Genomic DNA, 12,795 nt, shown 5'->3' with positions numbered 1-12,795 from the left:
TACAGATCAAACTATACAACTAGGACTACAGATCAAACTATACAACTAGGACTACAGATTAAACTAGGACGACAGATACAACTATACAACTAGGACTACAGATACAAGTAGGACAACAGATAAAACTGCGGGTGTGTGTGGCTATGCCTTGCTCACAGAAGAGAATGAAACTGGGGGAGGAGGGGGATTGGGGTTAGGGTTAAGGTTAGGGTTAGGGTTAGGGTTAGGGTTAGGGTTAGTGTTAGGGTTAGGGTCAGGGTTAGGGTTAGGGTTCAGCACAGAGACAGAGATCTGGACTGGATACATATTTAACTGTGATTAATTGTATTGATGATTTCCTTTACTTGTAACATTCAAGCTTCTTTATTTAATCACCATAGTTTTCCTTTTTTCCACTTTATGATCTGATACCTTGGTGCTCCAAGCTACATGATGGGTGATAAGGAAGTAGAACTGTGGGTGGGTGAGGCTACGTTTTGATCACATAACAGAATTGAGTGACTGCCAGTTTCCCTGCCTAATGCAACCTGACACATTCTCAGAATTATTCACACACACGATCATTTCATTGGATAAGAAATATATTGCCCCACCCCTCCCATGGTCACACATTGACAGGTAAATCACCTGATCTGTCCTCCGTGTCTGTCATCAGTAGATAAGTTCAGTCTCAGACTAACCTCTCAGTCAGACAGCAGCCATCAGACTGTCTTTAGTCCTGACTGACAGACAGAGTGGAGAACTGCAGACGACCAATCTAAAAGGAGCAGAATGATCAGTTAGGCAGCAAAGCTCTGTTTTCTCTTTACTCTGGAGACGATGGCTGCTGTTGGAGACTAAGGAGTCGAGTACCAAGTCTCTAAGGGGTGACTGGGAATCACGGAGCAGGGACACTCTCCTGTGTAACAGCTAAGGGATGAGCTCCAACGTGTGTCCACAACCAAGCCAGAAGAAGAGAAACGTGAGAAACTCTCTTGTTGATGAATCATCATATTTAACAAGATTGAACTGTGATGGAAATGTTCACTGTGAGTGTTGTGTTCTGTGAACTGTGATCTTGAGCAGTAAAAATCATATAACTGTTTTTGGTTCTTGTTGATCATTAACCAGGGAGAGTGTGGTCTGCTGGAAAAGTGTACTTGTGGTGTTGTGTTGTGGTGTGTTGTGTGTTGTGTTGTGTTGTGTTGTGTTGTGTTGTGTTGTGTTGTGTTATGGTGTGTTCTGTTGTGGTGTGTTCTGTTGTGGTGTGTGTGTGTTGTGTGGTGTGGTGTTGTGTTGTGGTATGTTCTGTTGTGGTGTGTTTTGTTGTGGTGTGTGTGTTGTGTGGTGTGTTGTGTTGTGTTGTGTTGTGTAGTTGTGTGTAGTGTAGTGTGTGGTGTGGTGTGGTGTGTGTTGTGTAGTGTTTTAGTGTGGTGTGGTGTGTTGTGTGGTGTGTTTGGGTTAGGGTTAGGGTTAGAATTTAAGTTATAATACTTTGAAATAAAATACCATTAACCAGAGCTGTTGATTCATTCAAAGACTTTATTCACAGAGAATATTTAGCCGTTCAGGTTTGCAAAGTTGACCCCGTTATCTCTTCAGTCACCTGCCTTCATAGACTTCACACAGGTTAACGTCTTCTATTCAATGTATTTCTGTTTCCTGTCTACATGAACCAATAACATTCAAGATCTATATTTCGTCATCAAGTTGTGCGCCGCCTACCTGGCTGGCGCCCGTTAGTCTGGTCAGACCCAGGCTGATTTCAAAAAGCCTTTTGTTCTGGCTGTTTATACCTTTGTTTATTACTTAATTACCCTAACTTTTAAGTACTCTATCCTGGTTTCTGCAGCTTTGATCCTTTGTTCTCTTCACCAAGAGCAAACCCCTCAATCTGACCTCACCCCTCTTGACTGCGTTCTCCAAATGTTCTAGGACCATCTGTTTTCTTGTGACCTCTTCCATTCCATTACAAACCCTTATATTGTCTTTAAATTTACCATATGTTGTGGTATGTTGTGTAGTGTAGTGTTGTGTAGTGTTATAGTGTGGTGTTGTGTTGTGTGTGTTATGTACTGTAGTGTAGTGTAGTATTGTGTAGTTGTGTGTGTTGTGTAGTTGTGTGTGCAGTGTAGTGTAGTGTTGTGTAGTGTAGTGTAGTGTAGTGTTGTGTAGTTGTGTGTGCAGTGTAGTGTAGTGTAGTGTAGTGTAGTGTAGTGTGGTGTGAGCTATGATACTGAGCAGTAAAAGTTGTGTAAGTGTACATGTTGTTGTTGATTATTAAACAGGAAGGGAGGGTATTATGACTATGATGTATCATCTGATATTAACAGTTATGGTCCAGAGTCAAACTGACCTGGCCTCCATATTCAGGCTGGCTTTATTTGTGAGTTTAAAATGGAAAATAACTTTGATTGACGTCTATTGTACATTTTTACTGCATTAAAGGGATAGATCACAAAAATAATCTTTTTTTTATTTTTTATATTATACATATTATATATATATATATATATATATATATCCCTTCACTGGCCACTTTATTAGGTACACCTGTTCAAAGGCTCTTTAACGCAAATATCTAATCAGCCAATCACATGGCAGCAACTCAATGCATTTAGGCATGTAGACATGGTCAAGACGACCTGCTGAAGGTGGTTTAAGTGACTTTGAACGTGGCATAGTTGTTGGTGCCAGACAGAGGGATAGAGGGAGGGAGGGAGGGAGGGAGGGAAGGAGGGAGGGAGATCATGAGAGAGAGGAGGGAGGGAGGGAGGGAGAGAGGGAGGGATAGAGGGAGGGAGAGAGGGAGAGAGAGAAGGGAGGGAGGCAGAGAGGGAGGGAGAGGAGGGAGAGAGGGAGGGAGGAAGGGGAGGGAGGGAGGGAGGGAGAGGATGGAGGGAGAGAGGGATGGAGAGAGAGGGGGGGAGGGAGGGAGAGGATGGAGGGAGAGAGGGACGGAGAGTAGTAGAGAGAGGTAGGGAGGGAGGAAGAGAGATGGGATGGAGAGAGGAGGGAGGGAGAGAGAGGTACAGTGGGAGAGAGAGGCACGGAGGGAGAAAGAGGCACGGAGGGAGAGCAAGAGGAGGGAGGGAGGGAGGGAGGGAGGAAAGGGAGGGGAGTGAAAGAAAGAGAGAGAGAGCGAATGAAGGAGGGAGAGAGAGATGGAAAGTAGGAGAGAGAGGTAGGAAGGGAGAGAGAGGCACAGAGGGAGAGCAAGAGGAGGGAGGGAGGGAGGAAAGGGAGGGGAGTGAAAGAAAGAGAGAGAGAGATTGTGACAGAGAGAGAGAGAGAGAGAGAGAGAGAGGGAGAGAGAGAAAGAGAGAGAGAGAGCGAGTGAAGGAGAGAGAGAGGGAGGGAGGGAGAAATAGAGAGGGAGAGAGGAAGGGAGGTAGGGAGAGAGGGAGAGAGGGTGGGAGGTAGAGGGAGAGAGGGGGGGAGGTAGAGGGAGAGAGGGGGGTATGGAGGGAGAGAAATAAAAAGACAGAAAGAGGGAAAGAGAGAGAGAGAGAGATTGGATGGGGAGAAGAGGTAGGGAGGGAGAGAGGGAGGGATAAAGGGAGGGATAGAGAGAGAGCGAGTGAAGGAGGGAGAGAGGGAGGAAGGGAGGGAGAGAGGGAGGAAGAGATGAAGATGGAGGGAGAGAGGAAAGGAGGTAGAGAGAGAGGGAGAGTGGGTTTGAGGTAGAGGGAGAGGGGGGGGGTAGAGGGAGAGAGAGAAAAAGACAGAGAAAGTGTATAGTGTGGTTTGTTGTTTTGTGTTGTGTTGTGTTGTGTTGTGTTGTGTTGTGTTGTGTTGTGTTGTGTGGTGTGTAGTGTTGTGTTTGGTGTGGGGTGGTGTGTTGTGTAGTGTTGTGTTGTGTAGTGTAGTGGAGTGTAGTGTAGTGTTGTGTAGTGTAGTGTTGTGTAGTGTTTTAGTGTGGTGTTGTGTTGTGTGTGTTATGTAGTGTAGTGGTGTGTAGTGTAGTGTAGTGTGGTGTGAGCTATGATACTGAGCAGTAAAAGTTGTGTAAGTATACATGTTGTTGTTGATTATGAACCAGGAAGAGAGGGTACTATGACTATGATGTATCATCTGATATTAACAGTTACGGTCCAGAGTCAAACTGACCTGGCCTCCATATTCAGGCTGAGGTGGATTCATCTGCCAGTTTAAAATGGAAAACAGCTTTGATTGACGCCTACTGGACATCCTTACTGCATTAAAGTGATAGATCACAAAAAAAACAATTTAATTTGTTTTTAATATTATATATATATATATATATATATATATCTGACAGAGAATCAGAAAATCTACCCTAGTCTATATGGTGTACACACCTCCTCAGAGTAGAAAGGAGAAGCTCGGCCCGGCACAGGGGGAAGAGGAGAGAGAGATGTGGTCCTCCTCGACACACGCAGCTCTCTACTACACGTTGTACAGCAAATGGGAGGCGTTAACCGAGTCAGTTACAAAGAACTGTCACGTGTGCAGAGTAGTGTGTCTATGGTTGTGTCTACTGTAGACACTGCTAACAAGCTCTTGAGCTTAGAGACTCTATCCTAGTCGAAACACATCTTCTAGTCGGCCATCATGCTTTATGTTAACATGTATAGTTTACTTCTCTCTTCTGTTCTCCCATGGACCAACCACAACTACCACCTCATTTCCTAAAGTCACCTAAAGTGTTTCTAGTCGTAATTATTACAATAACTGTATCATCTTCTGACAGAGGTCAGAGAGGAGGAGGGGAGACACATTTAACTGTGTAATTGTATTGATAATTTCCTGGTCTTGTAACATTCAAGCCTCTGTTGTTTTATATTGATTGTTACATTCCTTTACAGTTCAGTCTTCTTCTAGTTGGTACTGTCGGCCATCATGCTTTATGTTAACATGTATAGTTTACTTCTCTCTTCTGTTCTCCCATGGACCAACCACAACTACCACCTCATTTCCTAAAGTCAATCTTTCCATCAACAGTGCCTTCGGAAAGTAATCAGACCCCTTCACTTTCTCCACATTTTGTTGTGTTTTTGACTCAATTTAAAATGAATTAAATGAAAAGAATTTGCCATCAATCCACACAGAATACCCCAGAATGACAAAGCAAAAACACTTTTTTTGAAATTTCAGTAAATTAATTAAAATTGAAATACAGAAATCCCTCTGTACAGAAGTATTCAGACCCTTTGCTATGACACTCTTAAAAAGAGCTAAAATGCAAAAATGTCATTAACAATTCACTCAAAGAGTTGAATTGAGTTCAAGTAATTTTGGAAATAATATCTTTGTTTTTATAGAGTCTCTGATTTGCATTGGAATGAATTCCACACTGTGTGGATTAGGATGTCACGACCAACTCAGCAAATTTCATAATTTTCTCTTGACCCTGACAAACTCCCCAGTCCCTGCCAGAGACAAACATACCCAGAATACTAGGACTACAGATGAAACTACACAACTAGGAATACAGATCAAACTAGGACTACAGATCAAACTAGGACTACAGATGAAACTACACAACTAGGACTACAGATCAAACTAGGACTACAGATCAAACTAGGACTACAGATCAAACTATACAACTAGGACTACAGATCAAATTAGAACTACAGATAAAACTATACAACTAGGACTACAGATCAAACTAGGACTACAGATAACATTATACAACTAGGACTACAGATCAAACTAGGACTACAAATAAAACTAGGACTACAGATCAAGCTATACAACTAGGACTACAGATCCAACTACGACTACCGATCAAACTAGGACTACAGATCAAACTAGGACTACAGATCAAACTATAATACTAGGACTACAGATCAAACTAGGACTACAGATCAAACTATAAAATTAGGACGACAGATACAACTATAAAACTAGAACTACAAATCAAACTGAACAAATTGTATTTTCAAGCTTCTTTAGTTAATCACCATAGTTTTAATTTTTTTCCACTTTATGATCTGATCCCTTGGTGCTCCAAGCTACATGATGGGTGATAAGGAAGTAGAACTGTGGGTGGGTGAGGCTACGTCTCGATCACATAACAGAATTGAGTGACTGCCAGTTTCCCTGCCTTCTGCAACCTGACACCTCCTCAGAATTATTCACACACACGATCATTTCATTGGATAAGAAATATCTTGCCCCACCCCTCCCATGGTCACACATTGACAGGTAACTCACCTGATCTGTCCTCCATGTCTGTCATCAGTAGAGAAGTTCAGTCTCAGACTAACCTCTCAGTCAGACAGCAGCCATCAGACTGTCTTTAGTCCTGACTGACAGACAGAGTGGAGAACTGCAGACGACCAATCTAAAAGGACCAGAATGATCAGTTAGGCAGCAAAGCTCTGTTTTCTCTTTACTCTGGAGACGATGGCTGCTGTTGGAGACTAAGGAGTCGAGTACCAAGTCTCTAAGGGGTGACTGGGAATCACGGAGCAGGGACACTCTCCTGTGTAACAGCTAAGGGATGAGCTCCAACGTGTGTCCACAACCAAGCCAGAAGAAGAGAAACGTGAGAAACTCTCTTGTTGATGAATCATCATATTTAACAAGATTGAACTGTGATGGAAATGTTCACTGTGAGTGTTGTGTTGTGTGAACTGTAATCCTGAGCAGTTAAAATCATATGACTGTTTATGGTTCTTGTTGATCATTAACCAGGGAGAGTGTGCTCTGCTAGAAAAGTGTACTTGTGGTGTTGTATTGTGTTGTGTTGTGTAGTGTTGTGTTTGGTGTGGTGTGTTGTGTTGTTGTGTGTTCTGTAGTGTGGTTTGTAGTGTTGTGATGCGTAGTGTTGTGTGTGTTGTGTAGTGTTTTAGTGTGTTGTGTTGTGTGGTGTGTAGTGGTGTGTAGTGTAGTATTGTGTTGTGTTATGTAGTGTAGTGTAGTGTAGTGTAATGTAGTGTAGTGTTGTGCAGTGTTGTGTGGTGTGGTGTGAGCTATGATACTGAGCAGTAAAAGGTGTGTAAGTGTACATGTTGTTGTTAATAATTAACCAGAGCAAGAGGAGGAAAGGGAGGGGAGTGAAAGAAAGAGAGAGAGAGATTGTGACAGAGAGAGAGAGAGAGAGAGAGAGAGAGAGAGGGAGGGAGAGAAAGAGAGAGAGAGAGACAGAGAGAGTGGGAGGGAGAGAAAGAGAGAGAGAGCGAGTGAAGGAGGGAGAGAGGGAGGGAGAGAATAAAAGGGAGGGAGAGAGGAGGGGAGTTAGGGAGAGAGGGAGAGAGGGGGGGAGGTAGAGGGAGAGAGGGGGTAGGGAGGGAGAGAGAGAAAAAGACAGAAAGACGGAAAGAGAGAGAGAGAGAAAGAGATTGGATGGGGAGAAGAGGTAGGGAGAGAGAGAGGGAGGGAGGGAGAGAGAGAGAAAGAGAGAGAGCGAGTGAAGGAGGGAGAGAGGGAGGTAGGGAGGGAGAGGGAAAGAGGGAGGGAGAGAGGAAGGGAGGTAGGGAGAGAGGGTGGGAGGTAGAGGAAGAGAGGGGGGGAGGTAGAGGGAGAGAGGGGGGTAGGGAGGGAGAGAGAGAAAAAGATAGAAAGAGGGAAAGAGAGAGATAAAAAGAGATTGGATGGGGAGAAGAGGTAGGGAGGGAGAGAGGGAGGGAGGGAGAGAGAAAGAGAGAGAGAGAGCGAGTGAACGAGGGAGAGATAGGGAGGGAGGGAGAAAGAGGGAGGGAGAGAGGAAGGGAGGTAGGGAGAGAGGGTGGGAGGTAGAGGGAGAGAGGGGGGGAGGTAGAGGGAGAGAGAGAAAAAGACAGAGAAAGTGTATAGTGTGGTTTGTTGTGTTGCGTTGTGTTGTGGTGTGTTGTGTTGTGGTGTATAGTGTGGTTTGTTGTGTTGCATTGTGTGTTGTGTTGTGTTGTGTTGTGTTTGGTGTGGTGTGGTGTGTTGTGTTTGGTGTGGTGTGGTGTGTAGTGTTTTAGTGTGGTGTGTTGTGTGTGTTGTGTTGTGTAGTGTAGTGTAGTGTAGTGTAGTGTTGTGTGGTGTGTAGTGGTGTGTAATGTAGTGTAGTGTAGTGTTGTGTTGTGTAGTGTAGTGTAGTTTTGTGTGGTGTGGTGTGTAGTGTAGTGTTGTGTAGTGTAGTGTAGTGTAGTGTAGTGTAGTGTTGTGTTGTGTAGTGTAGTGTTGTGTGGTGTATAGTCGTGTGTAGTGTTGTGTAGTGTAGTGTGTGTAGTGTAGTGTAGTGTTGTGTGGTGTGAGCTATGATACTGAGCAGTAAAAGTTGTGTAAGTGTACATGTTGTTGTTAATAATTAACCAGAGCAAGAGGAGGAAAAGGAGGGGAGTGAAAGAAAGAGAGAGAGAGATTGTGACAGAGAGAGAGAGAGAGAGAGGGGGGGGAGGTAGAGGGAGAGAGGGGGGTAGGGAGGGAGAGAGAGAAAAAGATAGAAAGAGGGAAAGAGAGAGAGAGAAAGAGATTGGATGGGGAGAAGAGGTAGGGAGGGAGAGAGGGAGGGAGGGAGAGAGAGAAAGAGAGAGAGAGAGCGAGTGAAGGAGGGAGAGGTAGGGAGGGAGGGAGAAAGAGGGAGGGAGAGAGGAAGGGAGGTAGGGAGAGAGGGTGGGAGGTAGAGGGAGAAAGGGGGGGGTTAGAGAGAAAGAGAGAAAAAGACAGAGAAAGTGTATAGTGTGGTTTGTTGTGTTGCATTGTGTGTTGTGTTGTGTTGTGTTGTGTTGTGTAGTGTAGTGTAGTGTAGTGTAGTGTAGTGTAGTATAGTGTAGTGTGGTGTGTAGTGTAGTGTAGTGTAGTGTTGTGGTGTGGTGTGGTGTGGTGTGAGCTATGATAATGAGCAGTAAAAGTTGTGTAAGTGTACATGTTGTTGTTGATTATTAACCAGGAAGAGAGGGTACTATGACTATGATGTATCATCTGATATTAACAGTTACGGTCCAGAGTCAAACTGACCTGGCCTCCATATTCAGGCTGAGTTGGCTTCATCTGCCAGTTTACAAATGACCTGGCCTCCATATTAAAAATATATATAAACTCACCGGCCACTTTATTAGGTACACCTGTTCAACTGCTCTTTAACACAAATATCTAATCAGCCAATCACATGGCAGCAACTCAATGCATTTAGGCATGTAGACATGGTCAAGACGACCTGCTGAAGGTGGTTTAAGTGACTTTGAACGTGGCATAGTTGTTGGTGCCAGACGGAGGGATAGAGGGAGTGAGGGAGGGAGGGAGGGCGGAAGGAAGGGAGAGAATGAGAGAGAGGAGGGAGGGAGGGAGGGAGAGAGGGAGGGTGAGAGGGAGGGAGAGAGAGAAGGGAGGGAGGCAGAGAGGGAGGGAGAGGAGGGAGAGAGGGAGGGAGATAGGAAGCGGAGGGAGGGAGGGAGAGGATGGAGGGAGAGAGGGAGGGAGAGAGAGGGGGAGGGAGCGAGAGGATGGAGGGAGAGAAGGAGGGAGAGTAGTAGAGAGAGGTAGGGAGGGAGTAAGAGAGATGGGATGGAGAGAGGAGGGAGGGAGAGAGAGGTACAGAGGGAGAGAGAGAGGGAGAGAGAGAAGGGAGGGAGGCAGGGAGGGAGGGAGAGGAGGGAGAGAGGGAGGGAGATAGGAAGGGGTTGGAGGGAGGGATGGAGGGAGAGAGGGATGGAGAGAGAGGGGGGGAGGGAGAGGATGGAGGGAGAGGGAGGGAGAGAGGGAGGGAGAGTAGTAGGGAGAGGTAGGGAGGGAGGAAGAGAGATGGGATGGAGAGAGGAGGGAGGGAGAGAAAGGCATGTAGGGAGAGAGAGGCACAGAGGGAGGGAGGAAAGGGAGGGGAGTGAAAGAAAGAGAGAGAGATTGTGACAGAGAGAGAGAGAGAGAGAGAGAGAGACAGAGCGAGTGAAGGAGGGAGAGAGGGAGGGAGAAAGAGGGAGGGAGAGAGGAAGGGAGGTAAGGAGAGAGGGAGAGAGGGTGGGAGGTAGAGGGAGAGAGGGGGGGAGGTAGAGGGAGAGAAGGGAGTAGGGAGGGAGAGAGAGAAAAAGACAGAAAGAGGGAAAGAGAAAGAGAGAGAGAGATTGGATGGGGAGAAGAGGTAGGGAAAGAGAGAGGGGGGAGGGTGAAAGGGAGGAAGAGAGAGAGAGAGAGAGAGAGAGAGAGAGGGAGAGAAAGAGAGAGAGAGTGAGTGAAGGAGGGAGAGAGGGAGGTAGGGTGGGAGAGAGGGAGGGAGGGAGAAAGAGGGAGGGAGAGAGGAAGGGACGTAGGGAGAGACGGAGAGAGGGTGGGAGGTAGAGGGAGAGAGGGGGGTAGGGAGGGAAAGAGAGAAAAAGACAGAAAGAGGGAAAGAGAAAGAGAGAGAGAGATTGGATGGGGAGAAGAGGTAGGGAGGGAGAGAGAGTGGGAGGGACAGAGAGAGAGAGGGAAAGAAAGAGAGAGAGAGAGCGAGTGAAGCAGGGAGAGAGGGAGGTAGGGAGGGAGAGAGGGACGGAGGGATAAAGTGGGAGGAAGAGAGGTAGGGAGAGGTAGAAAAAGTCAGAGAAAGTGCATAGTGTGGTTTGTTGCGTTGTGTGTTGTGTTGTGTTGTGTTGTGTTGTGTTGTGTTGTGTTGTGTGGTGTGGTGTGGTGTGTAGTGTTGTGTTTGGTGTGGTGTGGTGTGGTGTGTTTTAGTGTGGTGTGTTGTGTAGTGTAGTGGTGTGTAGTGTAGTGTAGTGTGGTGTGGTGTGAGCTATGATACTGAGCAGTAAAAGTTGTGTAAGTGTACATGTTGTTGTTGATTATTAACCAGGAAGGGAGGGTACTATGACTATGATGTATCATCTGATATTAACAGTTACGGTCCAGAGTCAAACTGACCTGGCCTCCACATTCAGGCTGAGCTGGCTTCATCTGCCAGTTTACAATGGAAAATAGCTTTGATTGACGTCTACTGGACATTCTTACTGCATTAGATTAGATTAAATTACATTCAACTTTATTGTCATTGTGCAGAGTACAAGTACAGAGACAACAAAATGCAGTTAGCATCTAACCAGAAGAGCAAAAAAAGCAGAAAAGTGCAATGTGAACAATATATACAGGTAGTGCAGGAAAGCAGTATATGTATTAACAGTAACATTATAAGCAGAATAAATATAGAATGCATTATGAACAGTGTAAACAGTATATGACCTGTATTAGTAGTGCAGTATCAGCAGTATATGTATTAACAGTAACATTATAAGCAGAGTAAATAAGCAGAATAATTATGGAATGCAGAATGAACAGTAAAAACAGATATGTACAGTATGTACAGATATGTGCAGTGTATTAACAGTAGCATTATAAGATTAGTAAAAAATAAGGGTATGTGCATTATGAACAGTATAGACAGATATGTACAGAAGAGCAGTAGTATGTAGTATAAGAGCAGTGTGTATAAGTGAAGATACAGTATGCACAGTTTATAGGAATGCTATAGGGTAAGAGTACTACAATTGTCCGGGGGGGGGGGGGGGGGGTGGGGGTGTAAGTAGGTTGTCACCTAGGGGCAGAGTTGGAGTTCAGTAGGGTGACACCCGCAGGGAAGAAGCTTCCTCTGAACCTGCTTGTTCGGGTACGGAGAGATCTGTAGCGCCTCCCGGAGGGGAGTGGGTTGAACAGTCTGTGGTTGGGGTGAGAACTGTCCTTGACGATGCTGCGTCCCTTACACAAGCATCGCTTGCCCTGGACAGCCTCAATGGAGGGGAGTGAGGACCCGGTGATGTGTTGGGCAGTTTTCACCACCCTCTGCAGTGCTTCCGGTCAGAGGAAAAGGTAGTGAGGATGCTCTTGATGGTGCAGCGGTAGAAGTGCACCAGGATCTGAGGAGACAGATGGACCTTCTTTAGTCTCCTCAGGAAGAAGAAAGCTGGTGAGCCTTCTTGATCAGGGTAGAGGTGTTGAGGGTCCAGGAGAGATCCTCAGAGATGCGGACACCCAGAAACTTGAAGCTGGTGACTCGCTCCACATCAGTCCCGTTGATGAGGATGGGGGTGTGTGTGCCAGCTTTTGACTTCCTGGAGTCCACAATGAGCTCTTTGGTCTTCCTGGTGTTGAGAGCCAGGAAGTTGTTGTCGGTGCACCACACTGTTAGGTGCTGGACCTCCTCCCTGGGATAGCTCACAAGGGATAGCTCACAAAAAAAAACAATCACATTATTTTTAATATATATACTGTATATGTGTACATATTATATATCTCTATCTGACAGTGAATCAGAGAATCTACCCTAGTCTATATGGTGTACACACCTCCTCAGAGTAGAAAGGAGAAGCTCGGCCCGGCACAGGGGGAAGAGGAGAGAGAGATGTGGTCCTCCTCGACACACGCAGCTTTCTTCTACACGTTGTACAGCAAATGGGAGGCGTTGACCAAGTCATTTACAAAGAAATGTTGGTGAAGATTTACTTCTCCCTTCAGACAAGTTGACTCAACATTCCAGTTGTCTGACCAGACATTGACCTTGTCCTGGACCAGCAGACAACCGTGACTGTTGAACCATGCCTAGACCTTGTTCTGGACCAGCAGACCACCGTGACTGTTGAACCCTGCATAGACATTGTTGAGTGAGTCCCACATCACATCATCAATCAAATAATCATTCACTTTCCCATTGGTCATTCTTGTAAGTTTATTTCCTGCAGCATGAAAATCATGCGTGTTTGTGTGTGTGTTTGTGTGTGTGTGTGTGTGTGTGTGTGTGTGTGTGGTCTTTGGTCTCCTTTAACGTGCTGTGTGTGTTCATTGGGTTTATAGCAGGAGGTTCTTTGAGGAGAGGAGAGAGAGGAGGGGACCACTGCCTCTAAAATGAGTCTCTCTGGGGAGAGAGAGGAGGGGACCAATGCCTCTAAAATGAGTCTCTCTGGGGAGAGAGAGGAGGGG

General features: G+C 45.7%; 1 protein-coding gene across 1 annotated transcript in view; it reads right to left on the bottom strand.

Moving 5' to 3' along the window:
* LOC310823733 (uncharacterized protein) overlaps window positions 1-12,795 on the bottom strand; it is a 566,003-nt gene that overhangs the window by 318,667 nt on the left and 234,541 nt on the right. The window lies entirely within an intron of this gene.

Source organism: Argentina silus, assembly GCF_951799395.1.
Source record: "Argentina silus genome assembly, chromosome: Y".
Classification (NCBI taxonomy): domain Eukaryota; kingdom Metazoa; phylum Chordata; class Actinopteri; order Argentiniformes; family Argentinidae; genus Argentina; species Argentina silus.
The sequence above is the reverse complement of the archived record's forward strand: the minus strand, read 5'-3'. Positions and strand labels throughout refer to the sequence as shown.